We start from the raw sequence: 5,450 nt of genomic DNA on the forward strand, positions 1-5,450 counted from the left end.
ACGACATACTAACCTATGTCGTTTTTTTCCATAAAAATGACATACTAACCTATGTCGGTTTTTTCTAAAAAAAACGACATACTAACCTATGTCGTTTTTTCCATTAAAACGACATACTAACCTATGTCGTTTTTTTCCATAAAAACGACATACTAACCTATGTCGTTTTTTTCCAAAAAAACGACATACTAACCTATGTCGTTTTTTTCCAAAAAAACGACATACTAACCTATGTCGTTTTTTTCCAAAAAAAACAACATACTAACCTATGTCGTTTTTTCCATAAAAAACGACATACTAACCTATGTCGTTTTTTTCCAAAAAAACGACATACTAACCTATGTCGTTTTTTTCCAAAAAAACGACATACTAACCTATGTCGTTTTTTCCATAAAAACGACATACTAACCTATGTCGTTTTTTTCCATAAAAACGACATACTAACCTATGTCGTTTTTTTCCAAAAAAACGACATACTAACCTATGTCGTTTTTTTCCAAAAAAACGACATACTAACCTATGCCGTTTTCTTCCAAAAAAACGACATACTAACCTATGTCGTTTTTTTCCAAAAAAACGACATACTAACCTATGTCGTTTTTTCCATAAAAACGACATACTAACCTATGTCGTTTTTTTCCAAAAAAAACGACATACTAACCTATGTCGTTTTTTCCATAAAAAACGACATACTAACCTATGTCGTTTTTTTCCAAAAAAAACGACATACTAACCTATGTCGTTTTTTCCATTAAAACGACATACTAACCTATGTCGTTTTTTTTCCATAAAAATGACATACTAACCTATGTCGTTTTTTTCCAAAAAAACGACATACTAACCTATGTCGTTTTTTTGGAGACTTTTGGACTTCTAAAGACACTCAAATGATTACAAATAAAATTGTAGCCACTTGGTTGGCGCAGAGGTTAGATCACTGGACTCCCGTGTGGGAGTTGTGGGTTCGAATCTCGGATGGGACATTTTTTCACTTAGTTGTTTCTGTGGACTTCTAAAAACACTCAAATGATTACAAAGAAAAATGTAGCCACTTGGTTGGCGCAGAAGTTAAATCACTGGACTCCCGTGTGGGAGACGTGGGTTCGAATCCCAGTTGGGACATTTCTTCACTTAGTTTTTTCTGTGGACTTCTGAAGACACTCAAATGATCACGAAGAAAAGTGTAGCCACTTGGTTGGCGCAGAGGTTAGATCACTGGACTCCCGTGTGGGAGACGTGGGTTCGAATCCCGGTTGGGACATTTTTTCACTTAGTTGTTTCTGTGGACTTCTAAAAAAAACTCAAATGATCACAAAGAAAAGTGTAGCCACTTGGCCGGCGCAGAGGTTAGATCACTGGACTCCCGTGTGGACGACGTTGGTTCGATTCCCGCTGTCGGTGTTTGGGCTGATCACTGAACCAAGTAGTCTGTAAAATGGAACAAGAAGAAAAAAAACTCTTTAATTCATATTAAACATGTAGTCAGACTTTTCAGGAAAACAATTTATTAGTTTTTCAATTTATAGTTTTGTAGAAAAACGACATAGGTTACTATGTCATTTTTCTCCAAAAAACATAGTAACCTATGTCGTTTTTTTTTAGAAAAACGACATAGGTTACTATGTCGTTTTTTTTTTAGAAAAACAACATAGGTTACTATGTCGTTTTTCTCCAAAAAACGACATAGTAACCTATGTCGTTTTTCTCCAAAAAACGACATAGTAACCTATGTCTTTTTTCTCCAAAAAAAACAACATAGGTTACTATGTCGGTTTTTTGGAGAAAAACGACATAGGTTACTATGTCGTTTTTTTGGAGAAAAACGACATAGGTTACTATGTCGTTTTCTTGGAGAAAAATGACATAGGTTACTTTGTCATTTTTCTCCAAAAAAACGACATAGGTTACTATGTCGTTTTTTTGGAAAAAACGACATAGTAACCTATGTTGTTTTTCTCCAAAAAATGACATAGTAACCTATGTCGTTTTTTGGAGAAAAACAACATAGGTTACTATGTCGGTTTTTTGGAGAAAAACGACATAGGTTACTATGTCATTTTTCTCCAAAAAACGACATAGTAACCTATGTCGTTTTTTTTTTTTAGAAAAACGACATAGGTTATTATGTCGTTTTTTTGGAGAAAAACGACATAGGTTACTATGTCGTTTTTCTCCAAAAAAACGACATAGGTTACTATGTCGTTTTTTTTGGGAGAAAACGACATAGGTTACTATGTCGTTTTTTTGAGAAAAACAACATAGGTTATTATGTTGTTTTTTTGGAGAAAAACGACATAGGTTACTATGTCGTTTTCTTTGGAGAAAAACGACATCGTTTTTTTTGGAGAAAAATGACATAGGTTGCTATGTCGTTTTTCTCCAAAAAAACGACATAGGTTACTATGTCGTTTTTTTGGGAGAAAACGACATAGGTTACTATGTCGTTTTTTTTTTTGAGAAAAACGACATAGGTTACTATGTCGTTTTTTTTTTTTAGAAAAACAACATAGGTTACTATGCCCTTTTTTTTCCAAAAAACGACATAGATTACTATGTCGTTTTTCTCCAAAAAACGACATAGTAACCTATGTCTTTTTTCTCCAAAAAAACGACATAGTAACCTATGTTGTTTTTCTCCAAAAAATGACATAGTAACCTATGTCGTTTTTTGGAGAAAAACAACATAGGTTACTATGTCGGTTTTTTGGAGAAAAACGACATAGGTTACTATGTCGTTTTTCTCCAAAAAACGACATAGTAACCTATGTCGTTTTTTTTTTAGAAAAACGACATAGGTTACTATGTCGTTTTTTTGGAGAAAAACGACATAGGTTACTATGTCGTTTTTCTCCAAAAAAACGACATAGGTTACTATGTCGTTTTTTTGGGAGAAAAATGACATAGGTTACTATGTCGTTTTTTTTGGAGAAAAATTACATAGGTTACTATGTCGTTTTTTTGGGAAAAAAATGACATAGGTTACTATGTCGTTTTTTTGGAGAAAAACGACATAGGTTACTATGTCGTTTTTTTGGGAGAAAACGACATAGGTTACTATGTTGTTTTTTTTGAGAAAAACAACATAGGTTACTGTCGGGTTTTTTTTTAGAAAAACGACATAGGTTACTATGTCGTTTTTTTGGAGAAAAACGACATAGGTTACTATGTCGTTTTTTTGGAGAAAAACGACATAGGTTACTATGTCGTTTTTTTTGGAGAAAAATGACATAGGTTACTATGTCGTTTTTCTCCAAAAAAACGACATAGTAACCTATGTCGTTTTTCTCCAAAAAAAAAACGACATAGTAACCTATGTTGTTTTTCTCCAAAAAACGACAGTAACCTATGTCGTTTTTCAAAAAAAAAAAACGACATAGTAACCTATGTCGTTTTTCTCCTAAAAACGACATAGTAACCTATGTGGTTTTTCTCCTAAAAACGACATAGTAACCTATGTGGTTTTTCTCCTAAAAACGACATAGGTTACTATGTCGTTTTTTTTAGAAAAACGACATAGGTTACTATGTCGTTTTTTTTTTGAAAAACAACATAGGTTACTATGTCGTTTTTTTTTTTAAAAACAACATAGGTTACTATGTCGTTTTTTGGAGAAAAACAACATAGGTTACTATGTCGTTTTTTGGAGAAAAACGACATAGGTTACTATGTCGTTTTTTGGAGAAAAACGACATAGGTTACTATGTCGGTTTTTTTTTTGAGAAAAACGACATAGTAACCTATGTCGTTTTTCTCCAAAAAAAACGACATAGTAACCTATGTTGTTTTTCTCCAAAAAACGACATAGTAACCTATGTCGACATAGGTTACTATGTCGTTTTTTTGAGAAAAACAACATAGGTTACTATGTCGATTTTTTTGGAGAAAAACGACATAGGTTACTATGTCGTTTTTTTTTTAGAAAAACGACAGGTTACTACGTTGTTTTTTGGAGAAAAACGACATAGGTTACTATGTCGTTTTTTGGAGAAAAACGACATAGGTTACTATGTCGTTTTTTGGAGAAAAACGACATAGGTTACTATGTCGTTTTTTGGAGAAAAACGACATAGGTTACTACGTCGTTTTTTTTCACCATAGGTGTACCTAATCAAGTGGCCAGCAACAACATTTCAAATCATCTAAATCGAAACTCGAAGCATGACAAAAATGTTTTGAAATAATTATTTAGTGGAGTAAAGGGTTTTGCTCTTATTTACAAAAGATTAAGAACATTAATCCAAAAGCAGTATTACTTTTTAATATTATAAAATACTATTTTATTTTTCAACAGATTACAATACAGGCGATTTTATGTATTACTCTAAATAAATTGTATTTTGCACTATAGTTAGTTAGTTTGCGTTTTAAAAAAAACTACAAGAGGCATACGTTTGTGTGTTTTCTTTGTGTGTGTTTGTGTGTGTGTGTGTGTGTGTGTGTGTGTGTGTGTGTGTGTGTGTGTGTGTGTGTGTATGCTGTGACAACAAACTAGCTAGTGTGACCGCAAGTTGACCTTAGGCTTTCTTTTTGGGGGGTCAGCTTTGTTTTCAATTTGCTTCTTCGATCTCACAAGCTTAAAGTTTATTTTATTTTATTTTTTACTGGATTTTGTATTTTTTTTCCTAGGCCTTTTTTTCCCAAATGGTAATTCAAATTCAGATCAGATTCATTAAGAAAACATTTAAATGAATTACTTTTACTCTTTAAAAGGTCTGTTTTTAAAATATATTTTAGTGTTATAACATGCTAAACAATGTAATTCGGTTAAAAAATAATGGGGCAAGATTTGATGCAAACAACCTAATTCCTTTTCAATCGATTCAAATTATTAAAAGATTAAATGTCGTTTTTAGTTTAATGTTTTTTAAATTTTCATTCTACTACAAACCTGAATTATAAATGCTTTAAAGTTTAGTAAACGCTTGAAAATTTACTTTTGGGTGCTTGCGATTCCTTTTAAATAAAATACTAATACGCAACTAAATGTATTTTCAGGAAGCATTTAAAAATAGACTAGTAGGATTGAAATTACAATGCAAAATTACACGAATTATATAAGCATCTTTTGTAATTATTAACCACTAACATAGGATGAAAACGATTTTAGAGGGAAAAAACAGGCTCGAAAGCAACTCACATGCGGTGGTTCGTGGTTTTGCCTCAGCACGTCCTGCAAAATCCGCCAACTTCAAGTGCACTGCGATCATTAATCATGCTTCTTTTTGTCCTTTTATGGAGGAAGGCTGGACTCGCATGCTGCACACAAGGAATTAAAACAATTAGAACAAAAAGACAGGGCCGAATACATAGAGCATAAAAGGCCCGGCCCATTTTTTTAAAGGCATATCATCAAAAATTGTCATTTTGTGTGAAATCACAAATAGGACATGACGTGCTTTCAAGTTCTCACTTTAATTATTGACCCGTAAATGTTTGAGGTATCGATTAGG

Source organism: Stigmatopora nigra, chromosome 21, assembly GCF_051989575.1.
Source record: "Stigmatopora nigra isolate UIUO_SnigA chromosome 21, RoL_Snig_1.1, whole genome shotgun sequence".
NCBI classification, from domain to species: domain Eukaryota; kingdom Metazoa; phylum Chordata; class Actinopteri; order Syngnathiformes; family Syngnathidae; genus Stigmatopora; species Stigmatopora nigra.